Source organism: Equus przewalskii, chromosome 6 (assembly GCF_037783145.1).
Source record: "Equus przewalskii isolate Varuska chromosome 6, EquPr2, whole genome shotgun sequence".
Lineage (NCBI taxonomy): Eukaryota > Metazoa > Chordata > Mammalia > Perissodactyla > Equidae > Equus > Equus przewalskii.
Genome location: NC_091836.1, coordinates 60,756,184 through 60,774,634, shown reverse-complemented (window position 1 = coordinate 60,774,634; position 18,451 = coordinate 60,756,184). Strand labels below are relative to the sequence as shown.

General features: G+C 36.4%; 1 protein-coding gene and 1 long non-coding RNA gene across 27 annotated transcripts in view; both read right to left on the bottom strand.

The window, feature by feature from the left end:
• The window catches only part of DLG2 (discs large MAGUK scaffold protein 2), a 1,822,408-nt gene that overhangs the window by 1,172,112 nt on the left and 631,845 nt on the right, over positions 1–18,451 (bottom strand). The window lies entirely within an intron of this gene.
• Positions 3,712–4,309, bottom strand: LOC139084168 (uncharacterized). Its single transcript, XR_011541534.1, has 2 exons — positions 4,211–4,309; positions 3,712–3,849 (listed from the first exon to the last, which is right to left on the bottom strand). It is a non-coding gene; the product is annotated as an uncharacterized lncRNA (long non-coding RNA).

Sequence of the window (18,451 nt, the reverse complement as noted above, 5' to 3'; positions counted from 1 at the left end):
TAGTGGTTAAGTTCACGTGTTCCACTTCAGCAGCCTGGGGTTTGCAGGTTCAGATCCTGGGTGTGGACCTACACACCACTCATCATGCCACACTGTGGCAGCATCCCACATACAAAATAGAGAAAGATTGGCACAGATGTTAGCTCAGAGATAATCTTCCTCAAGAAAAAAAGAGGAAGATTGGCAACAGATGTTAGCTCAAGGCCAATCTCTCACCAAAAAAAAAAGGAATCAGAATGTATGTTTCTTTAATTTATGATATAAGTCCAAAGAAAAGATTTGAGGCTAACTCATCAATGTTGCATGACAGAAGCTTGTAATTAAGTTGAGTAACTGCTAATCACATAGAAAGTATCAGTGAAAAACATGACATTATATATAATGTGCAAATATCAAACGTTAATTACCATCATGTATTGAGTACTTTTTTATGTGTCAGGTATTATGCTTACTAAATATATATATATAAAATATATTCCTTATTCCTCCTTATCATCTCCATTTTACAGATGAGTGCACTGGGACTCAGAGAGGGAAAGTCCACTGTCACATGGCTAGGAAGTGGTAGAAGCTGCATTTAAATCCAGGTCTGTCTCTCTCCAGAGCTCTCGACCACTGCTTCCTTTCATTAATAGCACCATTCCCTGCCCTGGTAAGAGGAGGCAAGCAGGAGTGAAGCTTAACTACTCTGTGAAATGGATCATATCTTCTTCATGGAGCGAAAATGCAGGGGCTCTCCTTTTCAAGGGTACAGCATTCCCACCCTGCCTAAATAAAATTTTAAAAGCAGATCTCGTCTACTTTTTGTTTGGCAGATGGAGGAACTCAAAGGAACAGGCAGAAGCCAATCTAAAAGGAAAAGGGTTGAGATTGAGGTGGGAAACAGCGGAAAACGGTATTCGGTTAATTTATCTAAGTTTATCTTCCATCTGAGAAGTGAACTCTCGTCACCTTGTGAAATCAGGCAAAACAAAAGCCTTCCCACACAAGTCCCAAGTGACTCCAATATGCAAAGTACTTGGCTTCACTTTTCATACTTGTAGCATTAAGCTGGGTCAGGAGGATGAAGCTGGTATGATTCCAATGCTGGGGTGCTCTGACCACAGCCTGTGTAATCGCAAAAATGAGAGGAACCTGGTAATAAGTAAACGTATTAATTAGCTCATATCCAGATTTTGGAGAAAACCAACTGAACTTTCCCTTAGAACAACTTTGCTTTTCAAATTATAAAACAATATTTAGCCTGGCTTTACTTCAAAAATTAGCTCTCAATGAAATACAAGAACATTTGCAACAAATAGCAATATAGTTATGAATAAAACTTTCAGCATTTCCCAACCTCAAAAACTGAAAAATTTAAGAGCCCTTGAGCTCTTGAAAATCACATCATTAATCAAAGGAAGCAGTTTCTCTCTTTTTTTTTCTCTCTGTCTCTCCCTTCCCTCCCTCCCCTTCCCCTGTCCTCTCCCCTCCCCAATATTGAAAAAGGAAGTATTTCATAGTACATTTCAAAGAACCAAAAAGGGGCAATGAAGTAACATATCTCCTAAGGAAACTTTCTTTCTTTGAGAATGCATTTCCAGGAGTTGCACAGATGCAGAATTCTGATGTTTCTGAATACCAAAGCAACACAGATGTCCATATTTGCTTTCAAATCTGTAGAGACTGACAGAACAAGGAGACATAGAGGCATTTTAGATCATTTAAAAATGATAAGCCAGAGATGAGACAAGTTTGGGGCATAGGTGTTTTTCTATTTTATGTTATTTATATGTTATCTATTTCAAATAGCTGCTGCTTATCTATTCATCCCCTCCTCCAACGTCTTCAGTGAATAGTGAAAAACTGACAGGAATGTGTTACCTATGACACATCATTTGATTTTCCTCAAAAATAAACTGAGGGGCCGGCCCGGTGGCACAGCGGTTAAGTTTGCACGTTCCACTTCTGGGTGGCCCAGGGTTTGCCAGTTCAGATCCTGGGTGTGGACATGGCACCGCCTGGCACGCCATGCTGTGGTAGGCGTCCCACATATAAAGTAGAGGAAAATGGGCACGGATGTTAGCTTAGGGCCAGTCTTCCTCAGCAAAAAAAGAGGAGGATTGGCAGCAGTTAGCTCAGGACTGATCTTCCTCAAAAAACAAAAAAACTGAGATGATGACCATTTCTACTTTTAATCTTTAAAAAATGTGTAAGGGTGTATTTAACAATTTAAAAATCTCATTCAAGATCACACAGTAAGTAAAAAAAGTCACGAATTTAAACTGACTCAAAAGCCTGTGCTCTCCCCACTTCACAGTGAAAAATATAAAAAGAGAGTAAAAAATGACCCTTCTTCCTGCCGCTGCTTTGGGTCTTTGACAGTTTACTGTTCTACTAACTCAACACTGCCTAATAAAGGTCTATACTCTGCATTTCTAGCTGCCTTTACCTCATTTCATAATCCAGCCCCTTCCAATGTCTAAATGGAAGACAAACACAAATGCAATTAAGTTTGTTCTAAGGGAAAAAAACAGCTTAACTGTTTTAAAGTGCAGTTTCATTGGATGTGCTGCACCTAATGAAGCACACATAGTGACTTCTTGCTCTCAGAGAGCTTGCAATTAAGTTCAGGAAACAGAGCATAAGCTCATTCAACAATTCATTAAGTACCTCTTAAATGCCAGGTACTTTTCAAAATTTCCAAGGATCGTTGGAAAAAAGTGCTGTGGTTGAACAATATCTGCCATAGGCTCAGGAGAAGTAACGACAACACACCATGAATTTGCTATCCCATGCATAAAGAGGAATTCTGGATTCTTCCTTTCTCCTTTCTTTCTTTCTTTTTTCTTGTTTGCCTGTTTTAAGCTCACAGTTAGGAACTTTATTAAAAACAAGAACTCCAGGGACAACTCAGAGGGAGAAGTCAAATGAAATGAGTTTGTTTGTATCAGAAACTTAAACCTCTGGTCAGCACCAGTCTAATACCATGCGCTGAACTAATTGTGATACTTAGGTTCTGTAAGATTGATTTAGATTCTGAAACAGCAAATCTTTTTAGTCTTCTGGGTTAAAGTTCATTTTACAGGTAATAAAAAGAACAAACAAAAGCCTGGTTGAAGGTTTTTGTAGTAGAACAAACAAAAACCTGGTTCTTCCAGAAGGCTAGGAGTGGCATTACTGTTCTTAAAAATGGTTATGAACTTAACTACAGCATGAAATGGAAATCCACAGTCAAAGCGAGGCAGGGTAGAGGATGGTGGCCAATGATTATAGCAAAATACAGCAGAAAAGTGAACATAATGACACTAAACAACTTTTTATTCTCACTAGATAATGCAACAATTCTTAGGCCTGAAAAGCAACATAAATAAGTAATCATACATTGTGAAATCAATGATATATACTGATTCTACTTATGAATCACTGTACTTGACTGTATTATTTATGTTATTTACAGACCTAAGATTGTAATCCAAATACTCTGCTGAGAGAAAATTTCTTAAGCTTACAAAACTGCTAAGTCCCGCACTACAGAAAGCAATTTCCCCCAACTTTGGATTATATCTACAGCATTTAACTAAAGTGATTAAACTGCTAATAGCAACTTCCTTCAGCAGCTTCCACCAGCTTTTACTGTCTGTATTCCAAAGCCGCATCTGTGCTAGGGAATATCACCTAAGATGAAGCACAAGAACTGTATGGTGAAAATAAGGCATATATTTTACTTAATTGGAATGCTGAACTATGCTTTTTAATGATCAAAAATCTTATTTTTCAAAATGTACTATAGAAGGATACTATAAACTTGCTCTCATTGAACTCACATTCCCAGAGAAGATAATTGAAAGCCTTCTGTGTTTAGTGAATCTAAAGGAAAAAAAAAATGAAAGACATTGTGATTGATTTTCCTCTATGCCACAGAGTGCCCCCTGCCCCCACCCTTTCTCTTTCCCAGCAAGTTGAAGCTACCGGGCTTTACTGAGCTAATGTCAGTGGGCCCAGGCAGCAGAAAGCCAACACCAGTTCAAAGTCTGAGCTTTCCTTCAGTAGAATGTTTCTCACCCTTACCACATGCCAGGCGCTGCTCTAGGTATTTACACACATCCTATAAGAAAGTGACTTAAATCACACCGGGTTTACATATGGAGAGTATCACCTCCTTAGTAGGTTATTTAGCTTCTCTGAGACTTACTTTTCTCACCTTTAACACAGGACTAATTATTTTTACCTTAGTGGGTTGTTATGAAATCAAACTAAGATAGTGGAAGATTGGTTCAGGTCCAGAAGCAGCAAACGTTGTGATCTCCTGAGTTAAAGTCCACCTTAAAGGCAATAAAAATAATTGCTTTTTACATAGAACAAACTTCAGGTTCTTCCTGAAGTCGAGTGGCTTTTCCGGGCTTCCCGTGGCTATGGACTTCTCTACAACAACTTGCATAGGCTTATGTAATAAATAAATTTATTTATCTGTCATGTAGGGTATAATGGGAAAGGGGCAAACTTTTACTTCAGCCCTTACCAGGTGCTGATTTAGCATTTTACATTCTTTATAAAGTAGAATACACACAGCTTGAGGGACACATCTTTTTGCAGAAAATAATAAACACATTTGTCTGGAAATAAATAGTATTAGATATTTCCAAAATCTATAATTTCAGGGAGGCTTTTATAGAGGATGGTGGAAATATTTCTAATATAATTAAGTAACCATTGCAAATAGCAGTTTTTACTCTGAAAATAACAGACTGACAGATAATGTTTGATCAGATATGATAAGGAAAACAAATCATTCCTCTTAGTTTTTCCAAACTAAAAGTTTGAACTCCAAATCTATTCTGAGAACTCCATAAAGCTAAACAAAGAAAAAGGTTAACTGCTCACCACAGCCCACTTCCCAACCCCTGTCCCCTAAGATAGATCTTTTCCCACCTGGATAAACTTTTGCCTTTTCTGCTATTTGTTTACAGACAACCTTCAAGGTAAACAGTTCTTCTCTTCCCTATTCTTGTTCCCAATTTTAGAAATTCCTTGCAATTTTCTTTGCCTGTTGGATAATCTTGTAAACCTTCACAACTTCTTCCATTTTGCCCCTACCACATAGCTGGACCTGGCAGGCACAAGGCAGAAACGAGCATATCATGGAAAAAATGGATGGTGAAGTAAGGAAGAGAGTGGCACTTTCAAAAAAGATAGCTATGATGGGAACAGAGGCAAGTGTTAGGAATGAGCATGGAGGCCTGTTAATCATAAGATGCATAACAAATATTTTTTGGAGGAATAAATAGAGACTATAAACTCATTGTTGAGCTGCTCTAATATACACTGTATGAGTTTGGAGTGCTAGAAAAACACGAATACCAAGGATTATAGTCTTTTCTCAGAAGAAAATAAAAGGTTTAAATATTAAAGAATTTCTCTAGCCCAGCATTTCTTAAACTATATTCCAGAGAATACTGGTGTCCTGAGGGTATTAACAGAAATAACTTGGAAAAGAAAGTTTGTCCATCAAATAAGTTTGGAAAATGCTGATTTTTAAATAGCATGATTTTTATTGACTTTAATCCAATAATATGTAATGTACATCTGTAAGACAGGGATTTAGGAGGCAAAGTTTCCTAAACTTATTAGAGTTTGGATTGCTTTTCCATTTTAAAAACAAAAACAAAACCTCTAAAGACATCCTTGTTCTGTGGAACGTTATTCAGGAAATTTTGTCTTATATTCACTCTGGGCTATTTATTCTGTATTTAGAGACAGATTTCAACTCCCAGAGGGCAGGGTCTTTTCGTTTCAGTAATTCCTCTATCCTCAGGGTCTGACCTATAGATGACACTCAATAAATATTTATAAGGTTAGTGTTTAGAGCTTCACCTCTGGAAGTGGCCAGGCTACATTCTACTCCTTCTGAGTTGGCTTTTTGACAGGTGCAAATTTAGGTAACTTATTTAAACTTTCGAAGGCTCTGGCTCCTCACGTATAAAACGAGGAAAATAACATTTTCTTCAGAGGGATATATAATTGGGGAGCAATTTATACAATGCATATAAAGAGCTTAGCTCAATAACCTATACCTTAGAGTTCTACAATAAATGCTATATTTATTACTGCTGCTATTATTAATATGTAATGATTTGTCCTGGTACATTCAGTTTTTCAGCACTAAAATCTGGGAAGCAGCCATCTGTTTCAAAGGCTATTACATTGAATATATTGTTAATGCTATCTAATCAGTGAATATATATATGATAATAAGGTGATTATGTAAGTCATAGTAAAGAATGATCTACACTGATGTCTGGTCACCTCTTCTCCCATTTACATGGGAAAAATATAAAATTGAATAACAAAAACTCAAAAGACCTTAAATTTCTCTAGGCCCCCAAGTCATCTTTGCTGCTAAAACAGAATCAAGAATTACAGTTTGGCTGCACAGCCTGAGAAGAAAGAAGACAAGGGGGAGCAGGAACTCTGAACTCGGAAATCCAACTCTCGGTTTTTGCTCCACTGACTTACCCTAAGGCAGTTACTCAGTATCTTTCAGCTCAGTTTTCTCATTATTTCTGTAAAATATGGATGATCTTTACAGGACTCCTGTAAGGGAATCGGTAATTAATAATTGTAAAAGGGAGTCTGAAAAGACAGGTCATATTAGCCATAGATTTACCAATAACTTTATTATATTTTTTGTCAGGAAACAAGCAGGGTTGGAGTGGGGGGGAACCAATATTATTTGAGTGCCAGTCACTGTGTTTCATTTAAATTTTACCACAAAGATCTCAGACAGGGAATAGAATCCAGTCTTTGTCTAACAAACCAGAAAAATAGTATTCAGAAAGATGAAGAAATTTGTCCAAGGACATCCAGAAAGTAAAATTAGGATTTAAAATAATATCTGATGGACTGCAAAGCCTTGGTCTTTTCATTGTACTACTCTAACACTCCTTACCATTATTTTTCATTCATTTATTTAACACTTGGTCTATATGAGGGATTATCTTTATTTGAGGTCATTCAAAAATAAGAAGCACAAAGCAAATTGAAACCACAATGAAATATCACCTCACACCTGTTAGAATGGCATTGTCAAAAAGACAAAAAATAGCAAGAGTTGGCAAGGGTATGGAGAAAAGGGAACCCTTGTCCACTGTTGGTGGGAATACAAATTGATGCAGCCTCTATGGAAAACAGTATGGAGATTTAAAGAATTAAAAATAAAACTACCACATGATTCAGCAATCCCACTTCTGGGTACATATCCAAAGGAAGTGAAATCACTATCTTGAAAAGATATCTGCACCCCCATGTTCATTGCAGCATTATTAAAATAGCCAAGACATGGAAACAAACTAAGTGTTCATTGAAGGATGAATGGATAAAGAAGTAGTGAGACATATATATATATATATATATATATATATATATATACACACACATATTATCTTGATCATTTTGCAATATATGCATATCATTATGTTGCACACCTTAAACTAATACAATGTTATGTGTCAACTGTATCTCAATAAAACTGGAGAAAATAAGAAAGACAGCCTTTGCCCTCAAAGATTTTATGGGCAAAGTATACAAAACTCTATCTTTGTGCAGTGCTTTTTGCAATGTTAGAAATCTTTTCTATCTTCTATTTCTGACAACACCTGATATCATGCCATAACACTGACTTTATTTTTGTGTTACAAACCTGTAATGTTTTACTTGAAATGCGCCCTATACAGAACTCCCAAATGAATAACGTGTACCTAACGTCCATAAAAAAATACTTCCTAGCAAGTATATGCTTACGAATATATTTTCTACATATGTGAACATATATTGCAAATATATTATTATGAATAAAAAAATTATAAATAGAAAACATAGGAAGAAATGGTCTAAAATTTGCACCTGCTTAAGTGGGCAGAATTTCGTCTTCACTTTCGCACAGTTTTTTAGTTCCTGAATTTAAGCGGAGAATAATTCTAGATAAGGGTTCAAAGAAAGCAGATCACTGAATATCTGAGTTTGAAGACATTGATGAGAAGGTAAAATGGTGGAAAAGAGAGCAAGGTGGATGATCTTAAATTAAAATAAGAATACCTTGCAACCCCTGCCCATTCCTCTAGATGGCTCCCCGTGCAAGCAGCTCCCTATCAGTGAAAACTGCCCTAAATCTTGACCTGCTTATTTTAGCTCATTTGTAATCAGAGTTAGACAGGCAGAAAGAAGCAAAAAAGTTTAATCCTTTTGTGATTTCATGAATCATCACACAAATACGCTGAGTAAAGAAGGAAGGTAGAACACTGTCCCACTGCTAAATGAATTGTCACCTAAATAAAGCTTAGGGGCATTCAGAGGAGTCTCAATATTAAATAGAGAGGAATATCAGTGAATTGATCAGTGGAATGATCAGTGTACCCTGACAACATTCATCCTCCCACCCCATGTTCTAGTGACATAAAATTTTTGCTGATACCTATGGAATAGTAGTTCGCAAAGTATGGTTCCCTGACCAGCAGCAAGAGCAACATCACATGAGGACTTGTAAGAAATGCAAACTCTCAGGCTTCACACGGGATCTACTGAATCAGCAGCTTGTGCCTTAACAAACCCTCCAGGTGGTTCTGATGCATGCCAAAGTTGGAGACCACTGACCTAAGAACATGAGAAAGCTATTTAGCGTATTACCCTGAGCGCTTTTTTAATTGGAAAAGCAAAGGAAGCGACACTAACTAAGCTCCTGTTATGAATCAGATGCCTGACATTGCATTTAATAACCATAACCTCATTAGGCACATATTAGGATGTCCATATACCTTAAATTAGCATGGCATGAGCCTCTACTGAAATTACTGTCAATAATAATCCTCTTTCAAAGTGCTCTCCACTGTTTATTAGTGGCTACCAGGACGAGGCCTTCTGTCTGCCTAGGAAAAGGCTCCTTCACCAACAACTCATACTAGACTCAGGAGCAGACTCTATCTTTATTTTGTCCCAAGCCCAAGACAGATTAAACGATTAAAACAAAAAGGAGGATATCATGTCACATGTATCAGACAGGAAAAATTGTTTAAGTATTGGTAAGGATGTGGGGAAACATACACTGCTGCTAGGAGTGTCAATTATTACAACCACTTGGGAAGGTACCTAGGCAACATGCTTTAAAGTTGAAGATGCACACATCCACCAGCTGGTAATTTCACTTTTATGTATAAAATCTAGAAATTCTGGAACAATTTCACAAGAAGATGTACATAAGAATGTTCATTGAAGAATTGTTTGTCATAGCAAGAATTGAAAACAATCAGCACAGGGATAAATAAACTGTTCAGTCATTCATTGCAATAATATGTAGCAGTAAAAATGAATGAAATAGAAATTATCCCATAAGGATAAATGCCACATTTACGTAAAGTTTTAAAACATACAAAATAATATCACATTTTGTTTATGGTCATAAATGTATGTAGAAAAAATAAAAATGGATAGACATGATATATAACTACATTAAGACTAGATTATCTTTGGGTAAGAAAGAAAGTGAAAGGGATGAGAGGATTCAGCTTTTTCTGTGGTTGTTTTGTTTCCTAGAAGTGGGGTTGGAAAGGAAATCAAAAATATTAACATGGGGCCTGCCAGGTGGCTTAGTGGTTAAGTTCCCCCACTCTGCTTTGGAGACCCAGGGTTCACAGGTTCAAATCCCAGGCACAGACCTAGCACCACTCATCAAGCAATGCTGTGGCAGCATCCCATATAAAGTGGAGGAAGATTGGCACAGATGTTAGCTTAGGGCCAATCTTCCTAACAACAACAACAACAAAAAGTATTAACATGGGTTAGCTCTGTGTCCTAAGTACATCGATGAATATTGTGTTGTTTTCCACGTTTCTCTGTATGTACTTAATATTGCATAATTTTAAAAATTTTAATTGAAAATTCAAATGCTAATTTGGATATAATAGTACTTTGAAAAATTTGCAAAGTACTCTGACAACACCAGGTATAAATTTTCAACTTTTTTGCCTGTTTTGTTCACTGACGTATTCATTGTATCTAAAACAGTACTTAGGAAATGGTAGGCATTCCATCAACATTTATTCTATCAACAAATGGATTTTATTTTTAAACAAATTAGTTTTTAAAAAAAACATTGCCTTTTTAATCCTATTATGCCACAAAACATCTCCATTTTTTTGCATTCCTTTTTTAGGCTTACTCAATATACGTATTACTTCACAGTCTAACTAAAGTGTGTATATCATTTTTATTTTTCACTTAACATTACATAACAAATACATTTCCCTGATCTAATCTTCATTATTCCTAATAAAATCCTCATTTGATGCATCATAATTTACTTAGTCACTCCCCTAGAGGTTTCTAATTTTTTACTATTATAGATAATGTTGTAATAAACATTGCTATATGGACAGTTTTATTCTTACAACTCTCTTCTTATGTTAAATTATTCCTAAAGATAAATTTCCAGAAATGATATTCCTGGGTCACTGGGGCTTAGACATTTTTATGGCTACTTTCACCTACCATATTCTGAAATGGTTATAAAAATTTACACTGCCACCAGCAGGGTATGAGTGTACCATGTCATCTCTTCCTTTCCCTATCATCTTCCTAGACTCCCAGTCTCAGCATTATGAGGTTGAGGGGGACTATAAAAATCAGGACATCTAACCTTCCAATAATAAGGATGACTTACACTTACTGAGTTTCTACTATAAACATGGCACCATGTTAAAGGCTTAATATGAATTATCTCTACTTCTCATAACAACCCTGCTTGGTAGATATTATTATCTCTACTTTATAGACATTAAAACTGAGGTTCCTACAAGTTAAGTAAATTGTCCAAGGTCACCAAATAATGCATGATGAATAAGGATTCAAAGTCAACAATCTTCACATTATTTTACTGTATCTTCTCAGTGAACAAGGTTTGGGGTATGAGGGCAGAACCCATACTTTGACTATTGGAGCAGGTGGCTTCAAAGAGATAAGTTCTAGACATTCCTAACTACCACAAGCAGGAAATGAATAGCTCATCTGTTGCTCTCAAACCCACTTTACTACACATGGCCATACACAAATGCCCCTGTCTAGAGCACTATGAAGGTCAGAGAACTTTTCCGTAGCTCTACTTATCCACCAGCTCAAGTACCATTCTTATAGAAAGGCTATGAGTAGTACGAGAAGAATCTAAATAAATGGTCTCTGAGATTTACAATGGGAGAGCAATATTGAGTACTCTTGAAGCTTTGGGATTATCACAGGGAAGTATATAATGAATATCTATACAGGTATTTGTGTGCGTGTGTGTGTGTATGCATGCATGTATGTGTGTATAAAGACTCTGCCAATCTTGCTGTTTTACTACCAGCCCATGACCTAAAGCACACACACAAATTGGCCAAGATATGTAAGTGGCAGGGCTCTGAGAGATACAAGTAGGTTCATTCCTACCAAGTATGTGTGACTTGATGGTAAGAACAGGAATTTGGAATCAGATCTGTCTTAAGATTCTCATTCTACCACTCACTCACTGTATGATCTTAGACAAGTTTGCTTAACTCAATTTTTTCATCTATGTATCTAAGGGTACCAATATCACTGGATTGATTATAATGAACATAGTACCTGACAGGTACTAAGCCCATTAAGTACATTTTATCCACCACCACCATTATCATCATTATTAATCATCTGTATAATGAGGAGACATATGTAATATATAATTTTTCAGGTATCTTGTGTGAGAATACAGGACGCATGAAGATAATACATATAAAGTGGCTAGCACAGCACCTAGCATAGCATAGAGTATATAAAAAATGCATATATTAGTTTGGGATAATATTGGTGATCGGAGGTACAAGGAAGGAAGGGCCTTTCTCAGCATTCCAGAATATCTCTTCGTCATTCCAATGACTCCCATCCTCAGTTACCTGAATGCTCTCAGGATCTTCTCTATCTCTTCTTCAGTCTCCTCAAATGTTCTCTCTGTTTTCTCCTCAACCTCCTCAGCTCTCTGTTGCCCTATACCTATTTATTTCTCTTCCTTTGTTTTAATTACTTTTCTCTTGTCAGCCTCTAGTTAACTTCTTCCCTTACCTGCTATACAGTTTCTAGGTCTCAAGACAAGTTAAATTAATTGGAAGTTGAAGAAAACCAAATAAATCAAGTAATATGTATGGTAATTCTAAGTAAAGAGTCTTGCATGTTATGTGTAGGGACATTTAAAAATTCATGCATTTAAAAAGATACATACAATAGGTTAAATTATCTGTTGTTTTGCAGCACATATGTTCAAAAGACTGTTTTGGTTATACCATTTAATGACGTGAACATTTTCCCTGATACTTGAAGTGCAAAATGAATTGATCAATATGTAAATCATATGCAAATTAAACAAATGTGCATATTAATGCTGTTTTGAAGAACAGTTGCATTTTAAGATAGAAAGAACTTCCACAGAAGCAAATACAGATTTTATTATTCCAATCACAGACTTAATCAAACAGCAATTACTATGACGATGCCTTTTTAAAATACACCTAACCATTACCACTCAAATATTCCCAGGTAACCTATGATCACGTGACAGAAAATTCCTAGTAGATGATGAATGGTTTAGTAAAAGTACAGGAAGACTTCAGATTCAGATATCTGAATTTGAAACATGGTTATCCCATTTATTCCCTGTGTGAATCTAACATTTCTGATCTTCAAGTTTCCTTTTCTGTAAAGTGAGAATAATTATATTAACTTCCTAGAATTTTTGAGTGATTGAATGAATAAATGGCACATAGTGTGTGCCAGGAACAATTTTAGGTGCTAGGGTAAACAATAAACAAAACAGACAAAAGTCCCTGCTCCCCTGGAGCTTACACTCTAATGGAGAACAAAGACAATAGGGAGGAATGACATCAGCATCATCATGGAGTGAGCTCTTGTAAACTCTCCCTTCTAAGATATAATGAAAAGAATATTCATATTCGAACAGAGGACATCCACAAAACACAAAAGACATCTGAGAGACTCACACAGCCATACATTAGAATGTGGGGGTGCTGGAGACCCATCCCCCAAGGAAGTGGAACAAGGTAAGAGAAATCTTCTCTTCCTTCCCAAAGGGTGGCAACCTAGGGATTGTGTGTGGCTCCAAGAGGATGGGGGGAGAGGGTAGCACTCTATGGAAACACCATTGCTCTCTGAGGTCCCTCAGAGCCCAAGGGAAAGCCCCACACAGAAGCGCTAGCTATGGTGGGTGTGTCTTCATCAAGCTAATATCCCAGGAGAGCAGATAGCAAGGGCAGAATGAGAATCCCCCAAGATCATGCAGGAGAAAGAAAGTGCTCCTCCCCCCAGGCTGGCACCCCAGTTTGGCACCTGGGAGCTCAGATGTGGATGGCGGTGGACTCAGAGTATGCAGCTCTTGACCCCCACCCAGTGGCAACAGGTGGAAGCAGTGATCAAATACTATCACAATGCAGAAGCACAAACCCACGCTGTCTAGCAGTATGAAAAAATATATTAAATCTTCAGACGAGAAGAAAAATGACAAGTACCCAGAAATCATTCCTGAAGACACAGAAATCTCTAATCTAAATGACAGAGAATTCAAAACACCTATCATAAAAAAATTCAATGAGTTACAAGAAAATGCAGATAGACAGGAGGTCTACTGTTCAATGAATTCAGGACCTACTTCACAAAGGAGATTGAAACTATAATGAAAAACCAATCAGGAATGTTGGTGATGAAAAACACAATGTATGGGATAAAGAAGAATATGGATTCCATGAACAATAGAGCTGATATAATAGAGGAAAAAATTATCAATATTGAGGACAGAAATATAGAAATGCTCAGATGGAGAAGGAGAGAGGACTAAGACTAAACAGAAATGAAGAAATTCCCTGAGAAACACCCAACTCAATTAGTAAGTGCAACATAAAGATTACAGTTATTCAAGAGGGAGAAGAGAAGGATAATGGAGCAGAAAGCTTGCTCAAAGAACCAATAGCAGAGAGCTTTCCAAACCTGGAGAAAGAGCTGGGAATGCAAGTGAAAGAGACCAACAGATCTCCTAACTATATCAACGTAAAAAGATATACTACAGGGCATATAGTAGTGAAGCTAGCAAAAGTGAATGACAAGGAAAAAATACTAATGGCAGCAAGGCAGAAGAAAATAACTTACAAAGTAACCTCTATCAGGCTTTCAGCTAATTTCTCAGCAGAAACCTTACAGGCTAGGAGAGAGTGGAATGATATATTCAAATCTTTGAAAGACAAAATCTTTCAGCCAAGAATACTCTATCCAGTGAAAATACCCTTCAGATGTGATGGAGAAATAAAAACTTTCCCAGATAAACGAAAGCTAAGGGAGTTCATCACCACAAGAGTCCCCCTACAAGAAATCCTCAAGAAGGCCCTCATATCTGAAAAAAAAAAGAAGAAAGGCATTACAAAGCCATGAGTAAGGAGATAAATAGGTAGAAAAAATCAGAAAAGTTCAGCTATCCATCAGAACAGGTTAGAAAACACTCAAGTATAACATTAAAGATAAAGGGAAGGAACATACCAAAAATAAATATAATCTTGTCATTTTAACCACAAACTCACAACACAAGATGGAATAAGATGTGACAAAAACTACTTAGGAGGGCGAGAGGTAAGAGATTGAATTGGCTTAGTCTAAGGAAATAAAAGTTGTCAGAAAATGGACTATCTCATCTATGATATTTTTCATACAAACCTCATGGTAAACACTAAAAAAATAAGTTGAACAGAGACACAAATAATAAATAAGGAGAAAACTAAGAAAACCAGCATAGAAAACTACCTGACCAAATTGGTAGTCCAAAATACACAGGATGAAAAACAAAGGAAATGCAGGAGATCTGGAAAACGAGCAATAAAATGGCAGCATTAAGCCCTCATATATCAATAGTCACTCTAAAAGTAAATGCTTTGAATTCTCCAATAAGAAGACACAGAGTGGTGGGATAGATTAAAAAACAAGACCCAACAATATGCTGTCTCCAGGAAATGCATCTCACGTCCAATGACACACACAGACTCTGAGTGAAGAGATGGAAGATGATACTCCAAGCTAATGGCTAACAAAAGAAAGCAAGTGTTGCCATACTTTTATCAGACAAAGTAGACTTCAAGATAAAACAGGTAAAGAGAGACAAAGAAGGGCAGTATATGATGATAAAAGGGACATTCCACCAAGAAGACATAACACTTATAAATATCTGTGCACCCAACACAGGAGCACCAAAGTATATAAAGAAACTAATAACAAACCTAAAAGGAGATATTAACAACAACACAATAATAGCAGGGGACTTCAACACTCCACTCACATCAACGGATAGATCATCCAGACAGAAAGTCAACAAGGAAATAGTGGAATTAAATGAAAAACTAAACCACGTAGACTTACTAGATATATATATAGAACACTCCATCCCAAAACAGCAGAATACACATTCTTTTCAAGTGCACATGGAACATTCTCAAGGGAAGACCATATGTTTGGAAACAAGGCAAGCTTCAATAAATTTAAGAAGATTGAAATAATAACAAGTATCTTTTCCAACCATAATGCAATTAAACTAGAAATTAACTACAAGAAAAAAGCTGAGAAAGGGACAAAGATGTGGAGATTAAACAACATGCTACTGAACAACCAATGGATCATTGAAGAAATTAAAGGAGAAATCAAAAAATATCTGTAGATAAATGAAAATGAAACCATACCATACCAAATCATATGGGATGCAGGAAAAGTGGTCCTTAAAGGGGAAATTCATCACAATACAAGCTCACCTTAACAAACAAGAAAAATCCCAAATAAGCAATCTCAAATACACCTAACAGAACTAGAAAAAGAAGAACAAAGAAAGCCCAAAGTCATCAGAAAGAGGGAAATAATAAAAATCAGAGCAGAAATAAGTGAAATTGAAACAAAAAAGACAGTAGAAAGGATCAATCGAACAAAGAGCTGGTTCTTTGAGAAGATAAACAAAATTGACAAACCCTCAGCCAGACTCACAAAGAAAAAAAAGAAAAAGCCCAAATAAATAAAATTAGAAACAAAAGAGGAGAATTTACAATGGATACCCCAGAAATACAAAAGATTATAAAAGAATATTATGAAAAACTATCTGCTAAGAAATTGGACAATCTGGAAGAATTGGATAAATTCTTAGACTCTTACAACTTCCCAAAGCAGAATCAAGAAGAAATAGAGAATCTGAATAGACCAATCACAAGTAAAGAGATTGAAACAGTAATCAAAAATCTCCCCAAAAATAAAATTCCAGGACAAGATGGCTTTCCTGGAGAATTCTACCAAACATTCAAAGAAGATTTAATACCTATCCTTCTCAAACTATTCCAAAAAATTATGGAAGATGAAACACTTCCTAACACATTCTATGAGAACAAAGAAAATAAATAACTATACAATGAATATATAAAAATAATACATATCAATGAACAACTTGTTAGGATGAAATGAGGTAGTCACTAAAGACATCCCATGGACATCTCTCTGTCTTCATCTTACAGACCTATCAGCAGAATTTGAATCAGTTAACGCATCTTCCATATTGAATCAGTTTCCTCTCTTGGCTTCTGTGATTCTCTTGATTACCAATGTCCCTCAATCTAAGCTTCTTCTCAGTCTTCTTTGCTGGCTCCTTTTACTCCTCCTGATCTTTAAACATTGGAGTTTCCTAGGCTCAGTCCTGGGCCCTCTTATCTTCCTTACTTGTATTTCTTCCTAGTTGATTTCATCTAGACACTCATAGTTTTAAAAAACATGTACAGCTGATGATTATTAAATACACATCTCTAGCCCTGACTTCCTCTCCTCACCTACAGATTACCTATTTATTTGAACTTAACTTACATGTCTAACGTGTCTCTCAAACTTAACAAATCAAAAACAGAACTATTGATTGCCAATTCCCCAAACCTCTTTCTATCCCAGTCTAACCCACCCCAGTAAATGGTGCCACCTTTCATTCTGTTGCATATCCCTAAAAATTAAGAATCTCTCTCTAATTTCTCCCTATGATTCATCCTTCATGACCAATACATCAACAAGTCCTTCAAAATCTATCTCCAAATATACCTTGAAAAGTTTACTCCTTTCCATCTCCGTTACCTCCTCTCTGTAACAAGCCACAATCATTTCTTATCTATACTACTTCAATAGTACCCCCCACAATTTGTTCTCACTGTAGCAATCAGAATAACCTTTTGCAGACTTAAAGCATAGCATGTATGGTAGCTAGTCTCCAAAGATTGCCCTCAATAACCTCTGTTTCTTGATATTCTAACCCTATGTAGTCCCTTCCCACACTGAATCTGTACTGGTTTATGACTTGCTTTAACTAATATAGTGTATCAGAAGTTACTTTATGCCAGTCTGAGCCTAAGCCTTAAGAAGACTTGACAGCTTCTGCTTTGGGGAGCCATGAGTCCCCATGTAGGAATTCTGGCTACTTTGCTTGGAAGCCAGTGTCTAGATATCATGTGGAAAGTTATCTGAGGAGAGATGCCCTGAGACTACATATAGAAAAAAAGTCTCAGTCATCCAAACAAAACAGTCAAACTTGCAGATGAGTTCAGCCCCAGATGCCATCTGAATACAACCACCTGAGAGACACCGAACATGACCATAGAAGAATTTTCCAGCTAAGCAAAACTAACCCATAGAAAGATGAAAGAAAACAAATTGTTGTTTTAAGCCACTACATTTTAGGATGTTTTATTACATAGCAACAAAAAGCTAAACAGAAATTGTTATGTAGAAGTGGATCCTGCCACAACAAAAACCTAAAATATATAGCATTGACTTTGGAATTGGTTGGCAAGCAGAAGCTAGAAGGGCCTATAGGAAATTGTTAGTGAAGTCTGGAAGCAAAGGAATGACATTGTTATCGGAGGCTGGAGAAAAGGCTGATTGTGTTATATTAAAGTGGAAATTTTGACATTATCTCTTGCCTTAACATGAAAAACAGAAAATGTAACAAATAAATTTGTCTATTTGGCTAAGGAGATTTCCTGGAAGAATATTAAAAGTGTCAACCGTTTTTGGTTTTTGGTTGTTTTTAGCTTTGTATCAGTAAATACCAATAGCAATGAACCAAAGAAGGAACTATTCAGTTTTCAAGGAAAATCTAGAGAGATATTACCAACCTAGGACTTGTTAGGTTGGAAAAGTGTTTCTCATTTCTAGTTCACTAGCTACCAAGACTCTCAAAGCAAGAAATGGCTTCAGAGCAAAAAGCAAACCCTGAGCACTGCTAATAAAATATAGCCTTAGGATAAAGATTAGATCAAAATTATTAAATCTCTGAAAAATTTGAGACCATGCCTGATAGACTCTCTTGGCTAGAAAACATAGCATCTAAGACTCTTAAGGATGTTGTCCCATA